Raw genomic sequence first — 17,490 nt, 5'->3', positions numbered from 1 at the left:
ATAATGCAATCCAACATAACACAATACAAGATGAAAAATAATTTTAGAAGAATCTCATTCTTTATTCAACTCTCTCAGAAGATGCTAAAGAAACCCAATTCCTAACCCTAAAGCATTTCTCATAGCCATTCACTCTTTCGAAATTTTAATCCCATCATACTCTCTGAACACTTTCAGATGCCAAAAACTTCAGTATGCTCTCTTCCTCTCTTCCCATAGACTGACGCCCAGATATGCATGAAGAAGAGTGCCCTAAGTCCTCTCCCCGCCTTCTGGGTCTCAGGTAAGATATTCTCATTCTGGTATGCTGGACACTTGGGGAGCTCTCTCAGACCCTCTGCCATACCATGCCACCTGGGCGTGTGTGCTATCATGCCATCACAGGGTGGGCAACTCCTCTGAACTCCAAAGGGAAATGGAACCTCAGTCCTCCCAACCCTTAGACCCTCAAACTTTTCAGAGTTCTATTATTCCTCTACCCTCCCTGAAGCTGACCCCTGATGGGTGTCAGGCTTGGAGTCCTGTCTTTTTCTCCACTCCAGCCTATAGGATTATTGTCTTCTCTGAACAGACAAGAGAAAGTCTTGCTGCATGCTTCCTGTTTTGACCAGTCCTCAGCTCATCGGTTTAACCCCAAGCTATCGTTTACTCAAATTCTTTTTTCTTTTTTTTTTTTTGCCTGAGCTATTATCTCTACCATGAGCTCAAACATCCCATTCTGAGGGGTGTCTGGATGGCCATAGTCAGTGACGTGTCTAACTCTTTTTTTTTTTTTTTTTTATTTGCCAGAAAGAGAGATCACAAGTAGACAGAGAGGCAGGCAGAGAGAGAGGGAAACAGGCTCACCGCTGAGCAGAGAGCCCGATGTGGGGCTCGATCCCAGGACCCTGAGATCATGACCTGGGCCGAAGGCAGCGGCTTAACCCACTGAGCCACCCAGGCGCCCCTCTAACTCTTGATTTCAGCTCCTGTCATTCTCAAAGTGGTGAGATCGAGCCTCATGTCAGGTTCTGTCCTCAGTGGGAAGTCTGCTTGAGATTCTCTTTCTCCCTCTCCCTCTGCCCTCCCTTCTGCGCACTCTCTCTCTCTATAAAATAAACAAACCTTTTAAAAATACTCCATTTTGAAAGTCAAACATAGACTTAAAAAAAAACCTCAACAGGTATTTATCAGTCACTGAGATATGTCAGATTCTGTTTTCAAATATTGGAAATAGAAAAGCAAACAACACTGAGACCCAGCCCTAGAGTTTACATCCAGTGGCAGTGACAATTTTCTTTGTTTCTTCAGGAATAGTCCTAACTTGAGGACAAGGAGGGTGATGTGCCTTTGCCACCTGAACAAGGGAAAACAGGAATTTTATACGTGGGGTGAGGAAATATATCACTTAAAACATTGCAGCAGGGGAACCTGGGTGGCTCAGTGGGTTAAGCCTCTGCCTTCGGCTCAGGTTATGATCTCAGGGTCCTGGGATCGAGCCCCACATCAGGCTCTCTGCTCAGCAGGGAGCCTGCTTCCACCTCTCTCTCTGCCTGCCTCTCTGCCTACTTGTGATCGCTCTCTCTCTCTCTGTCAAATAAATTAAATCTTAAAAAATAAAAATAAAAAACATTTCAGCATTATCCCACCAACACATTTATTAAGCTCCTAAACTCCCTTCCTCAGCACCCACATCTAATCTGTCAGCCATGTGTCCTATTACCTCACAAATGGTTCTCCAACATGGCCTCTTGCTTTCCTTCCTGCTCTGTGGTGGCCTCAGCTTCCTGATGTTGATTATCCTCCAAACACATCTCCCTTTTTTCAGGCTCCTCCCTCTCTAGTATGTTCAATCCCAGCTCCAATTAAGCTATTCTCCTTTTCCCTAAGGCTCCTCCTATGACCTATAGTGAATTGTAATGCTTCAATATGGCGCTATAGTTCCCTAACCATCTACCTGCTACATGCCGTGATTCTGGTACCCTTTATCATTCCAAACTCATTTCCTGCATTTACCTCCTGCCCTAACAACACGTGCTGTCAATTCTCTGGACTCCTGTTCATGCTTGGACTACCCTTCCTGTCTTTCTTAGCTTGGAAAAATCCTACTAATCCTTTATGGCCAAGCTACAATGTCATTTTCTCTTGGAAGCCTTCCAAGCTCCCAGAAATGATTAATTACTCTCTTCTCTCTGCTGCAATAAACATTTCCTCATACCACTAGTTGGATCCTTATCACAATGGGGTTCAGTTACTAGTTCATGCATCCATCTCTTTGATCATGAGTTCCTTGAGAAAAGAGATGGTCTTATCCAGATACTGGAGATAATTCTGGCATACTACCTCTTAATAGGAGGTGTTAATATTTGTTATTAACTTGACATTACCCAAGAGCTTATGTGTACATATACATATGTAAATAATATTTATACATGGGCATAAGCTTTCATCTAAACCCACATGCACATATGTCTTTATATATTTCATGTTTTATCCAAATTTTAATACCTCTGTGTTTCTGCCACAGTGTTTAGTAGCTGCTGATATTTCCTTTGAAATTTCCTTATAAATACAAATTTGTCTTTATTTTAAATACACTAACATTCTATTTGAAGGCTTTTAGAGTTTTGACAGTTCTGAAAAGCTGACTGGTTTCTGAAAGCTTATTATTAATTCTATAATACTTTATATTCTGTACTGTGTATCTATATTTAATACTCTGTTTAACTTAAATAAGTTTTCCTACATGGTTAATAAGACACAAGTCAAATGCGTGAGTCAGAGGCAGGAATCTATGCAATGTCTAGTCAAGTGATATGACGGTTTGAAGTAAGCAATCAGACACTCATTCCATTTCATAATCACTATTTAATTCTCAGAGAAGAACATTTAAATTTAGCTTTTTAGGTGAAAAAACTAGAACAGTATAATCCACAGGAGAATCATTTTAGTCTTATTTCTCTTTTTGTCTTTCTTTCTCATTAGTCTATGAAATACTTTCATATGGAAACAAGCAAGATCCTCATTTGAAACTATAATCTAAAGAAAGGTAGAAATGTAATTAAGTGAACTAATAAAAATGGGTATCATATGCTAGGTTAAAGATACCTCGTTTTTAACAAACCACAACTTCCCAAGTGACTAAATTCCTTTTAATTTCTAGGTTGGGAGTGGGGGTCATAATATAAGGTAACTTGGGCTGATTAGAAAAATTTTCCATAATCTTAGGTGTCTAAAATCTGGGTAGTAAAATAGCTCCTTAAGAAACTCATGTTCTGTCTCCATACGTAAAACTGACTTGTTATTATGATTGTAATTAATACTACACTAATGTTTTAAACCATAACTTAGATGTCATTACAGCTAATGCAAGAGGAACAGAATCACTCTGCAGCTATGTAAATATAGGATTCCAAATGTAGGATTTCCAGGTTGGAAAACCCTGATGTCAAAAGAATTCAGAATAATTTGTCAAGAGCCACAGGGCTAGTTGGTGGCAAAGCTAAGATTAGAATTTCTCAGAGCAAAATCCAATCTCCGCATGGTCTACAAGGCCCTACAGACCAGCCTCTTCTTGTTCCAATAGCCCTTGTTCTTCAACCACATTAAACTCATTCCCACGTCAGGGCTTCTGAGCCTGCTGGCTTCATCCAAAACATTGCTTTCCTGTCTTTTCACAGGGCTCGCCCTTTCTCATCTCTCAGGTCTCCTGCTTAAACAGGCCCGTCCTGAATTCTGTGTCTGAACTCAAGAGTCTAAAATAACCTCACCCTGCGCCACCCTCCACCTGCCCTTATCAAATCATCCTCTATCAGGGAACCTATTCTATTTCTTCAGACACTGACCACAATCAAAAGTGTCTTGTTTATTCATTGTTTAGTTTGTTTACCTGCTTCTTCTAACAGAACGTAAGCCCCATGACAGTAGAAGTTTGGACCATTACTGTTCCTTGCTGTGTTTCTAACCCCACAATGAGGCCATGTATGCAAGGCAATCTTATTTATTGATGAGCTCAGATATCTTCTGTCTTGTTTAACTGGGAGAGGGAAGGAACATTGAGCTTAGAATTAGAAGAAGGAGCTTTGTGTTCTGGGCAAGCCACAAATGGTATCATGTTTGCAGTTCTCATTTTTGGAACAGGAGGAACAGTGGGCTCCTACTACATGCTGTTGAGAGAAAAAAGCAAATCATATATGTAAAAATGCTTTAAATAGAAGCATATCTGTATACAGATAAGTCACTTCCCTCATGCCAGACTTACTCCTTCTTTAAATCTTCTGGACACCAAGTGCTATTGTCCTCAGTGATCCTTTCAGACCATATGCCCTTGTTACTTTCCCTGAGGCTTGGGCCAAGCAGGCAGGTAGATGGATCTGGCAAGATTCCAGCATCAATTCACATTTGCCTGGAACCTACTATCCTCTTCAGTTGCAGAGGGTCAGTGCTTTCTTTGTGTCAAAAGATGATTACTGCCTCACTTCTCTTGTCACTGCTTGAGGAAAGAAAAAAGAAAAAGGAAGCTTATTGATGCCACTTACTTCTGGTCTACGTCTGTATGGCTAGGGAAGCTTACCCCACTGTGAGAACTGTTCATTCTGAATGTTGAGACACAAAGATGGAATCAACTCTCTCTCTCTCTCTCTTTCTCTCTCTCTCTCTCTCTCTCTGTGTCTCTCAATCTTTCCCCCTTCATTCCCCCATCCCCTAATTTTCTGGCCCTTAGCTTACAGATGACCCTTTAACAGTGCAGGGGTTAGGACCCCTAATCCCCATGCCTCTGAAAATCCATATATAACCTTTGACTCCCCTCTGAAACATAGCCTACTCGTAGCCCACTGTTGGCTGGAAGTCTTTGCTAATAACTGATAACATAAACAATCTGTGAACACATGTTCTGTATATTACATGTATGATATACTATATTCTTACAATAAAGAAGCTATATAAAAGAAAATGTTATTAAGGACATCATAAGAGAAAACACATTGGGGCACCTGGGTGGCTCAGTGGGTTGAGCCTCTGCCTTTGGCTCAGGTCATGATCTCTGCGTCCTGGGATTGAGCCCTGCGTCAGCCTGCTTCCCGCCTCTCTCTCTGCCTGCCTTTCTGCCTACTTGTGAGCTCTGTCAAATAAGTAAATAAAATCTTTTTAAAAAGAGAGAGGAAAAACATATTTACCATACTGTAAAAAAAATCTGCATCTAAGTAGACCTATGCTGTTCATATCTGTTGCTGTTCAAGGGTCAGCTGTAATTAATTCCCAGAAGGACTGAAATGGGAACATCTTTTCCTTCAGGGAAAAACTCTAGAATCATCAGGGTGTACTCTAATCCCCATGGCTTCAACAGTCCCCAGTGGTCCCTTCTTTTTTTCAGTTTATTGAGGTATGGCCATAAAATCTTATACCCAATGATATAATTACATAAGAGTAAATTACTATAAAACTTAATACATATAGATCTTAGAAAACAAAAGAGAACAAATGAGGAGATGTTAATTCATAGTGGTCATAAAAATGTGTGTGTTTATTTATTCTTTACAGTATGCTAAATGGAACTTAAAATCCTTTTCCAAAATACATTTAAAGTAACAACCATTTCTTTCAAAGCGTAGGAATTCAAACAAGTGTCAACTTTGAATATCATTTGGAAAGATGACATGAGCTAAGGATAGCCAGAGGAGAAGACAGTCAGGGTGAACAAGATGAAGTGCTGTTTCAAGAAACAAAAGGAGAGAAAGTAGACTTATGTGTTCTATTCTGGGAGCTTGGGAAAGTCAAACTATCAGATGCACCACTGGGCTGAGAAAGACTGCTCTGGCAAAGAGTTCAGAACATTCTTGCACAAAAGTCTCCTGGACTGTCTCCTACCTCTCTCTCTTGTGCCTGTCCTGCCTTTCTTTGTTCTCATTTTTACTTCTATCACTATTGCCCTGAGTCTTTTTTCTCTTGCCATTTAGAGTACTGTGGATTGGGTTTGGGGTTTGCTCCATTTTTAGCTATTTCTACTTATTTAAAGGGTCATAAATTTTCAGGCCAGAATCTGAAGTTATCTAAAGGAAAGACAGTATATAAATCAGAAAGTAAAGTATAGAAAATGCCTAGGTGGCTGTAAAACACATGGTTAGGTAGAAAGAAGGACACTCATAGAAGAATGAGGTTTAAATTAAGTCCTCACTCTGGATATTTTGTATATATTGTGCAGCTTACATTCATTCAATTATTTATTTACTCACCAATTCATTCAAAAAATACCTAAGCATGTAATATGTATTCATATTACATAAAATAAATATTCAAGTACTTATTTACTCCAATTATTTATTGACTTACCAATTCATTCAATAAATACCTAAGCATGTTATATGTACCAAACAATACACTCAACCATAAATATATAAAGATGGTTAATTACACATTGAGATTACATTCCACTGGCAGAGATACAGAGGTGAGCAAAGTACAATCAGTGTTAGCAGTGAATTGTTAAAGGTAAGAACAAACACAGAGGAGAGGTACCAACTTGGCCTTAGGATGCAAGGTGGCACATCTCCAAAGGGAGCCAGTATGAAGAGACTCCAGGAGATGAACAGAACTGAACTAAAGGAAACCTGGAGTGTCATAAGGTTATTCCAAACATTTAGGGTCCATTTGGGAACTGCAAGTAGTTTAGAGAGACTGGAATCCATAGAAGGAGGGAAATGGCAAACACCAAGCCATTAGAATATAGATCATGAATTTGCAATTAGCCGAAGAGGGATGGGAAGCCCCTGAAAGTTTTCAGTTGGAAAGAAAGGAGATAACATGATGGGTTAGAAAGATTGCCCAGTGAATTCAAAACAGGAGAAAATAAAATCTACTCTAGCATTAATATAAATTCTAGCCTATTTTATAAGCTGTGTACAAAATGTGCTGTGTGGCTTTCACTCAGGATGTAGAAAACTGGAAAGAGTATGTCTTCCACCCTAACAACAAGAAAAGATAGATAATCTACAAAATCATAACTTCCGTTAAACCCACCAGAGATCTAAGATCACAGGGCAACCCACTAGTCTGAAATCTGAGTAAACACAGTTACCTTCAAGGAGAGACAGGAGTCAGACTCCAGCTGTCCTGGGGCAGAAGGTAGAAAAAAGATAGGGCTGACATACATGTGGGCAAGAAGACTTTAGCTAAAACTTTTAAGGAATAGTTACAGGCCAAGTGTGGCCTGCCCCCAGAGTGTAGAAGCCCTGGAAGCAGAGAAACAGAGTGAGTTCACACCCACTTATGACCTTTTCTCCACAGACCCCATCTTCTGCTCACAACAAAGGCTGGGGGTAGAGGAGAGAGACGTGAAAAAGGTTCCCTCATAGGACAGATCTGGGAAGTAATGAGAAGTTATCACTATGAAAAAGCACAAAGCCTCACCTGGATCCTTATTCTCTATGGTAAAAAGCCTTAAGTAAGTGTGGAAAAGTCATCAAATCCTGACCAGGGGATAGATAAAAAACACTGCATCTGGAGAAGGAAACAAAAAACAAACAAATAAACAAACTCTGTCTCTAGGAGGGGGACAAAAAACTATTTGGGGCCCCAGACATTTGATATTCTCTATAGCTGTAGGAGGGGCAAGATCTGTAGAAATGCTCTCCCCCAGAGACTTAGAGACACAGTCTGCCAAATACTGACATTGAACCAGTACAAGAGAGAATAGCTACCACTCCCACAATACAACCATCAAGTAAAAAATAACAGCAGTCTACTACTGTGAGAGAAACAAGAACAGGGAGAGAAACACTCATCTGATAAAGGCTTGAAAGCAGCTCTTACACAAATGCTCCAAGAAACAGTCATGAAGACTTAAAATTAACAGAAATTTTAAAAAGTTCAAAAATACACAAAGAATAAAATGACAGTTAAAGAACTAAAGAATTTAATAGCAGAAAAACTCATTGAATAGAATGAAGAGGAGAATTGTAATAATAAAGGAAAGAATCAGTGAAGTTGAACATAGATTAATAGAAATAATCCAAGACAGGTGGTAGGTACACTTGTGCAATCTTGTCAAATCACTAAGGCATACACCTGAAACTAAGATAACATTGTGTATCAACTCTATTCAGACTTAAAAAAATAATAATTTTTTAAAGTAGAAATAATCTGATCTTAAGGAATCTCCTTAATAAATTAAAAATAGAGCTACTTTATGACCCTGCAATTGCACTATTGGGTATTTACCCTGAAGATACAGAGGTAGTGAAAAGAAGGGCCATCTGTACCCCAATGTTCATAGCAGCAATGGCCACAGTTGCCAAACTATGGAAAGAAACAAGATGCCCTTCAACAGATGAATGGATAAAGAAGATATAGTTCATATATACAATGGAGTATTATGCCTCCGTCAGAAAGGATGAATACTCAACTTTTGTATCAACATGGATGGAACTGCAGGAAATTATGCTGAGTGAAATAAGTCAAGCAGAGAGAATCAATTATCATATGGTTTCACTTACTTGTGGAGCATAAGGAATAACATGGAGGACACTGGGAGGTAGAGAGGAGAAGTGAGTTGGGGGAAATCGGAATGGGAGACGAACCATGAGAGACTGTGGACTCTGAGAAACAAACTGACGGTTTTGGAGGGGAGGGGGGTTGGGTGAGCCTGGTGGTGGGAATTATGGAGGGCACGTATTGCATGGAGCACTGGGTGTGGTGCATAAACAATGAATTTTGAAACACTGAAAAAAAAAAGTAAGAAGTCAGCAATAGAAAGCTAGCTTCCACTCACCCGAGAAATTTGGAATAAAGATAATCGTGCATAATCTTCCAAATAAATAACGGACCTAAAAAGAGGTTTTAATAGAGACTGAAATATATTTAGAACTAAATTAATAATGAAAACATAATGTGTCCAGACCTGTTAAATGTGGATAAAGTGGCAGTTTCACAAACCTCTTTGGTCTTATAAATTTGTATCAGAAAATAATAAATATGAAGAATTAAAAAAAAAGAAATAATCTGATCTTCACAATAAAGAGCTCAGTCTAGATTTCAGTATATAAGAAAAATATTTTTCAGGACTGAAAGTGAAATAAAAAACATTTCCAAATGAAGTATACTTGTCAATGAAGTATAGAATTTGTCACCAGAATTGTTGAAGATAGAAACGAAATGATATCAGAAGAAAACCTGGAATATCAGGAATAAAGGAAGAACAACAGAAATGTAAACATTTGGGCATATACAACAGGCTATTCTCCTATTATGTTCTTTAAAATATGGTTGATGATTGAAAATAGAAATTACATCATTTTCTAAGAGTTGTATCAATGGATATAGATGTAATATATAAGATGATGATAACAGAAATTGAAAGAATAGAAGTTCTATAGGCAATATTTCTATATTACACTTGAAATGATAAAATATTAATAATAGTAAAATGATAAAAGTAAAGTATGTACATTGTAATTCCTAGAGCTATGATTAAAAGAACTATATAAAGAAACATAAGCAAAATCACAATGCATAAAACAGAATACTAAAGTTTGTTTAAAATACCTCCACAAAGGAGCACTTGGGTGGCTCAGTCGGTTAAGCATCTAACACTTGGTTTCAGCTCAGGTAATGATCTCATGGTCATGAGATCTGGCTCTGTACTGGGTGTGGATCCTGCTTAAAATTCTCTTTCCTGCTCTCTCTCCTACTCTCTCTCTAAAAAACAAAATCATAATAATAATAATAAGTAAAATAAAATACCCCCAAAAGATAGAAAAAACAAGGAAGGAAAAACTTGGAAAACAAATAAAAGCAATTAATAAAACAATAGCCCTAAATCCAAACATATCAATAAATACATTAACTGTAAATGTCTAAAAAAATAATAATAAGTGGTCTAACCACCATTTAGAGAGAATTTAGAGAAATTGTCAGAAAGAATAAAAACATGACTCAACTGTATGTTGTTCATAAGGCACTTCAAATTAATGACATGGATAGATTTAAAAGTAAAACATGAGTCAAAAAAGAAAACCAGAGTGGTAACATTAATATCTGACAAAATAGACTTCCGAGAAAAAATCACCGAGGGTCAAGAGGACCATTCCATATTCATAAGGGCAGATTCTTCAGGAAGACATTATAATCCCAAATGGATATGCACCTAACAACAGAGCCTCAAAATACATAAAGAAAACTGACAAAACTGAAAGGAGAGATAGATAAATCTACAATTATCATTGGACATTTCAACACTCTTATCACCATAGTAGAACTAATAGAAAATCAGCAACAAAATCGAAGACCAAAACACCACCATTTATGACCTGGCTATAACTGACATTTATAGAGAACTCTACCCAATAGCAGCAAAATACATACTCTCCTCAAGAGTATATGGAACATTCATCAAGATAGACTATACCCTTGATTTTAAAACAAATTCTAATAAATTTGAAAGAATTGAACTTATTCAAAATGTGTTCCCTGATCCAAATATAATTAGACCAGAAATAAATAATGGCAAGATATAAGAAATATCTCCACACCTTTGGAAAGTAAACCACATGCTGATTCCAAAACCAAACAAAGACATTAAATGAAAACTATAGACAAATATCTTTCATGAACATAGATTTAAAAAGTTGCAAGGGAATAAAGAACAATCCAATCAGTTTCTAATGTTCCTTGAAAGACCAAGGAGCACATCAAAGGAGAGGTCATTTTTGTGGGAAATCCACTGCTTCCACTTACAGAAGGGAGAAAACTGAACTAGATTTCCATACTTCCATACACACTATCTCCCTTAATCTCATGTAATCAGGGGAATGTCCAAGAGAACCATAGATGATTGCTGCTTAATCCAAAAACCAGAAAAAATGTGCAGTGAAGACATTATTTCTGAGAACTGCAGTCTTGTTCAGTATGAATGTTTTTACTTAAGGAAAACACCAATCTGGGAAGCAATGAATGAACCCACCCATATCCCTGATCATCTTCCCTGTCAGTGCATTCCGTCTCTGGATAGCTTTAAGCAAAGACAGTTGTGAAGACTTTAGAATTATGCTGTAAATTGTAATATTTATCCAGTACTTGTTACCTGCCGAGCATTGTGCTAAGCACTTCAAATACACAATTTTACTTAATGGTTCATGATAACCATACAGGGTAGGTAATATTTCTATTCCCACTTCAGGGACAAAGAAACTGAGGCTCAGAATATTTAAGGAGGAAAGATGTTGACTCCTGATCCTCCTGTAGCTTAACTCTGAAAGCCACTATTGCCTTTCTTGTACCATCCCCCACAACTGAATTGTCCCCTTTACAATTTGTTTTAATGAAATGAAATTCTGATGGTCCTTACAAATCTTAGTTAACAAAAACACAATACTTCTCTCATTCTAAGACTGTCTATAGCTTTTGTCTGGATCAAGAATAAAATTGAGCTTCTTTTCATGTATCTTTACAAGTGTGGACATTGTTGTTCATTGGCAACAAACAAATCACTACGGACTTAGCTTAAGGTCTAATATTTCATTCAATAAGAATTTTGATCAATAAATAAATGTCTCCAGCATTGTGATGTCTATGGCATGGAGCCCATAGCCCAGGGTTCCAAAAAAAAATATATATATAGATTAGAAGCAAAATGGGACAAATTTAAAAATAAAATTCTCATTGAAACTTGCCTCTGACCAGTGTTTTGGGACACCCAGACCCCTGTAATATATACTCTTCCTTTCTCCAGTTTTCTCAAAAAGTGTTATCTCAAAAGCAAGGCATGAGACCTCCTTCAAGCACCTGTCATTTTCTTTCCTTCCAACTTGGGCCAGTTTGATAAAATGTGGAACCATCCAAAAAACTGCACCCCAGGCCCCAATGCTAGAGCCCGCTAGGGTCCATGCAGAGCTCTGCTTCTCTTCCTGCCTCTTCTGCACTAGATGCCCAAATGGGAGTTCCATGCTGCTGGTTCCCCAAAGTCTTACAGAATTTGTGGTAGCAAGACCTCCTTTCTTTTTTATTTGCAGCCCTGGAGCAAAGGTTCAGACCCAGTCCTGTGGGCTTGGGTGAGGGCCATCCTTGAATTTGACATCTCATCAGCCTTCCCATGCCCTTCTTCCATGGAAATCTTATTACTCTTCTTGCCTATTATCCACATGCTCTGGAATCTCATAAACTGTTTGACAGGAGGCTTGTGCTCCATTTTGAGGCTACTGTACATCAGTGCATAAGTTCTGATGCTTTCCTTGGGATCTGAGACCCAGAATGGAGAAGGGAGTGTCCTGGCTGCCCCTGCCATGTGCACCCGAAGCGAAGCTACAGGTTTATCAGATGGGTTAGTTATCTTTTCCTTAAAGCAGTCTTTCTCTTAAAGGCACATAAATACACCACGTGTCTTCCCACCACGAATCTCCTGGCAAAGGGCACCATGGTGGCCTGGGCCTCTGTAGGACACTGAAGCCTGGTCCCTCAGTCAGTCATGTTGCTAGTTCTTGTGGTCATTCTCTGACAGTTGGGGGGAAACTCATCCATGTGCCTTCTCTGGGATGTGGAAGGTACAGGTCACAATGCTGTGCAGATCTGCTCAACTTCAGGCTTCAGTACCGTGAGTTGGGAGTACCCCACCCCGGAGGCTGGCACTCTTTTTTTCAACTCCCCAGCTATGACAACAGCTGGACTATCCTACTGTTTTGACTTAGAAAAACCCAAAAGCAATAGTGATCAGCTTTACCTGTCAGCTTTAAAGATGAGCAAGAAATAATGTTCCAATCCTATTATTTAGATCAATTACTAATATGCTTACCTAGGCTTAGACATCATAAATTCAATGTGCCATAGCAATTCCATTGGAACCACCTACAACCCCCTCGCCTTTCCCTGGTGTGGTCATGGAGCCATGCACCTTCAAACACATCAGGAGTCCTGCTCTCCTAATTCTCCTCCCTTTGCAGGGGTCACTCTGACTTTGAATGTAAGCATGTATCCTGATCAGACCTCCCTTTCTCGCTTGGATCACTCCAGCCTTAATGCCTTGTATGGGTCCTGCTTCCATCTCACTTTTCCAAATGCATTGCCATGATTTGAAATATATGTGTGTGTTTAGCTTCCTCTGCACAATTACCTCTTCAGTGCCTCTTTCTTCATGCTTCCCTGGGCCTATTACTCATCCTCCCACCTCTGTACTGCCAGCAGCCCCGAGAGCTCCACCTCCCCCCTTCTAAGCTCATTTCAGAATATTCCAACAGCTTTACTTGAGAAAAGTTACTCCTTCTGTATGATTTGTTCTTTATTTCTTTTCTATTTTTACAGTTCTTTCTTCCAATGTCCACATTGAGAACAAAGAAAAGCCAACTCACCTTTCTTATGTGCCAGGTGTTTGCCAAGGTCCTCATTTAATACTCTGTTCTACCAGAAAGCAATTATTGAACAGATGAAGAGGCTTAAGTTTTAAGAGATTTGGTAGCTTGTCCAGGGTTGTGTAGCTGGGCCCAGAAGTTAGATTTAAACACAGAATCTGTATGATCCCTAAACTCCTGTTTCCTCTCCCTCAAATGACACTGCCTCCATAACATTTCTTTAGATTAACAAAATTGAATTTTAAGTACAAGGATCCAAAGACGTGGATGTGTTTGGTGGTCTTCTAGAAGACTCAGTGCAGTATTTGAAACTACAGATAGGTGATCTTTTGGCAAACAATTTCTCAAAATCTAGAATTCTAGAAATGGAAGGGACCTGAGAGAGTATTCAACCTCATTATGTGTGAGGAACCCAGTACCCCTGGGAGTTTCCATGACCTGTGCTGTGAGCTGGGGAAGCCAGGCATGATAAGAAGCGAGTCCTACCCCTATGAGTTCCTTCAGTGGCCCCACACCTGGAGTGAGCTGAGCCATCAGTCTGTCTGCTCTCAGCACTCCAGCCTTCATGATAGCCTTCTACCGCCACATGATAGCAGAGTCAGACCTCCATCATCACCAAGATTCTTTAAAAAAAAAAAAAAAAAAGATGTATTTATGTACCTGAGAGAGAGCACGTATGTACAAAGGTGGGGGGGGGAAAACAGGCAGACAGAGACCATTTCAAGCAGACTCTGCACTGAGCACAGAGTCCAATGCGGGGCTCAATCCCAAGACCCATGAGATCATGACCTTAGCTGAAACCAAGAGTGGGACACTTGGTTTTGACAGAGCCACCCAGACACCCCCATCACCAGGATTCTCTGTCCATATTTCTTTCCCATTCCTGCCATATATGCCGCCTCCTCAGGTACATACTTTCCTGATCCTTTCCTTCATGCCTCCTATAAGCCACAATCATTAGCAGATCTCCCTACTCTTGAGTTCACACCAATCACTTTGTTGACTTAACTCTGTCCTGATGACACTTCTCTCTGCAGATCTTTAAGGAGAAGCTACACTTTCCCCTCCTATTCCAAGTCCCTGAAGGTCTAGAAATGGAGCAGTTGGCCAGCTTGCTCTCCTTCCTTGATAAGAAACAATTAGATGAGAGCTCCCTCATTATCCCACTACAAAATTTACCAGCCTACAGGCATCCCACTCTGATTCCCTGCCATCCCCTCTGTCTCAGTAGGAGTATTCAGGCCCACTGGGGCCACCCTCCCATCTTATGCACCATGTTCCATCACTTCCACATCTTCAAGGATTTGTCTCCAATTTCCCCCTATCTCTCCTGTATCAATTTATCGCTTTCTTCTGGAGCATTATCATCAGCTCAGAAACATACTCTAGTATCTTTCATATTTGAAACAGATACTTCTTGACTCCTATGTCACATCTTTCCAGTTCCATCACAATTCACAGCAAAGTGATCCATTATCTGTATTCACTCTAGTAACCTCATTTGTCTTTAACTCTCTCTGGTCAAGCTTCTCTCACTTCCAGTCTCCTAAACTTGCCAAAGTCAAGGTGACTTCCATGTTGTCAAATCCATGGGGTCTTCTCTGCTCTCAGCAACATTCAATGTACTTTCTTCTCTTCTCTTGGCTTCTGGAACACTGCCCTCTCCAGACTTTCTTCCTTCTACAGAGTATGCTTTTTCTTAGCATTCTTTGTTAGGTCCTTCTCCTCTATGGGACAGAGGATACATTCTATATTCACACTCCTTCCCTCAGTAATCCCATTTTGTCCCATGGCTTGAATACTATGACTCCAAAATGTATATCTTCAACCCAAGAAGTCTCCATGAACAACAGGGTCACATATGGAGTCATCCATCCTGACATCACAAAGTTCACATGTTCAGAACAGAACTTCTATGTTTTGGAATTAGATACCAGTAGTGGTCATACAATATTGTGGAGGTACAATAAGTCACTAAATTGTTGACTTTAAAGGGGTTAGTTTTATGTTGGGGGAATGTGACCTCAATTTTAGAAAACCAGGAGGCCTAGAACTTTTGATTTCCTTCTCCACCAAAATTTAGTCCTCCCCTGAATTCCCCATTTTAATATAAATGTACACTTACCTTCTTCAATTTCCCACTTCCCCTTATATCCAAATCATCAGCCAGTTTGTCACTTCTATCTCCAAAGTTTCTCTCCAAAATGTCTACTTGTTTCCATCTCCACTGAGGCCACCCTCAGCCAAGCCTCTACTACCCATCCCTATAATTATGATCAGTCTCCCTGTCTCTATTCTTCCTGCCTACAGTACATTCTCCATATAGCAGTCAACTTGGTATTCTAAACATTCAGATCAAACTATAATTCTTCCTGATTAAAGCATCTAATTCCCACAATACTTATGTAAAAAAAAAAAAAAAAAAAAAAAAAAAGCCAAACTACTTCCTAGAACCTGCCAGGCTCTCCCTAGTCTGACCTCTGCTTATTACTTCTCTGATCTGAACTCTGTCTACTTTGTTCTTCACTGTCCATATGTGATCATACTGATCTTTCTTTTCCTTGAAAATGCCAAGTTCATTTTCATTTCATTTGTTCATTTGTTTATTTGTTTGTCTTTCTCCTACTAGAAGGTAGGTAAGTGTCTGTTTGGGCCTTTTGGGCTGCTATCACAAAATATCACAGATGGGTAGCTTATATACAACAGAAATTTTTTTTCACACTGTTCTTGAGAAGTCCAAGATCAAGGTGGCACCATGGTTATGTTCTGGTAAAGACCTTCTTCTGGACTGTAGACTGCCTACTTCTCACCATGTCCTCACATGGGGGGAGGGGTTCTGGAGCAACGTGAGATCTCTTGTGTCCGATACTAGTCCTGTTCACAAGACTCCGCCCTTATGACTGCTGCATCTCCTAATACCATTGCATTGGGCATTAGGATTTTAACATGAATTTGGGGGAACACCAACATTCAAACCATAGCAGTAAACTATTGAAGCAGGGGCCTCATCCATCTTGTTTAGCCCCATTTCTCCAGTAATTTAAAAGCCCCAGACACATAGTAAGAGCTAAATAAATTGTTAAATGAATAAAGCCCCAGATCTTTCTGGCTTTGTTTCTTTATAGTTGCTTTTTTCTTTCTTTTTACTTAAGTAAAAGACGGAGAAGTATGTAGAACATGATCGTGTTTTTTTCAAAGCAAACAATGAGGAGAAGGGCTTGCAAATGTATAAATATATATATAAAGGGAGAAGCAGGTTCCCCAATGAGCCAAGAGCCTGTTGTGGGACTTGATCCCAGGACTCTGAGATCATGACCTGAGCCAAAGGCAGAAGTTTAACTAACTGAACTGGTGCCCCCAAAGTGGTATTTCTAATATATAAGAACCTCCTACTAATTATTAAGGAAATGATAAACAACTCAAAACAAGCTAATATTGGGATTGGCATTTCATGGAGGAGGTGGTGACTTAAGTAGCCACAACCATACAAGATGGTCATCTTCACCTAGATTCCAGAACTATGAAGGAAACAGTGATTTGCCTGTTTTTAACTGTCAAAATTGACAAAACTTTTAAAAAACAACAAGATCCAGACTGGGAATGATTGGAGAACGAGTACTCTGTCTACTGCCTATGACATGTGTGGCTCACTGACTTCTCCCCACAGCCTCTGGGCCACCTTCCGTGACTCTCTTGACAGACAGGAGATGAAAGAGTGACTGACTGAAATTCCCTTCAAGCAACTGCTCAGAAAAGGCCCACAGCTTCACCTGAGCTCTGAGACCGCCCCATTGGAGAGATCTCCAACTCGGAGATGACATGAAGAAGCCTTGAGAATATCTGGAGAGAGAGAGAGAGACAGATCCAGGTGGCCCCCAACAGGTTCGCCCCACTATGCAAGCCGTCCCAGCTGGGGGCCTTGACACCTATGGAGTCAAAAACCAAATCATCCCCCACCAGATTCTGCTCAAACTGAAGCTTCGTGATGTAGTAACTGTTGGTGTTTTTAGCCACTAAGATTGTGGGTGGTTTGTTGTGCAGCAACAAATAACCACAACAGGAGCAAATTGCCCCGACCATTATGTGAAGTAATCAGGTAATGCTACTAAAATAAATTAAAAATGTAACACCCTTCAAACCAGAAATACCACTCCTCAGAATCTATCCCAGGAAAATC

The 17,490-nt window shown here is 39.7% G+C and overlaps 1 long non-coding RNA gene across 1 annotated transcript in view; it reads left to right on the top strand.

Moving 5' to 3' along the window:
• Window positions 1–221: 221 nt before the first annotated feature.
• The window catches only part of LOC123942433, a 42,508-nt gene continuing 25,239 nt past the window's right edge, over window positions 222–17,490 (top strand). The window contains exon 1 of the long non-coding RNA XR_006818422.1: window positions 222–283. This is a non-coding gene — a long non-coding RNA (uncharacterized LOC123942433). The remainder of the gene's footprint in view (window positions 284–17,490) is intronic.

This window comes from Meles meles, chromosome 5 (genome assembly GCF_922984935.1).
Source record: "Meles meles chromosome 5, mMelMel3.1 paternal haplotype, whole genome shotgun sequence".
NCBI classification, from domain to species: Eukaryota; Metazoa; Chordata; class Mammalia; order Carnivora; family Mustelidae; genus Meles; species Meles meles.
This window is presented reverse-complemented; position numbering and strand designations above follow the sequence as displayed.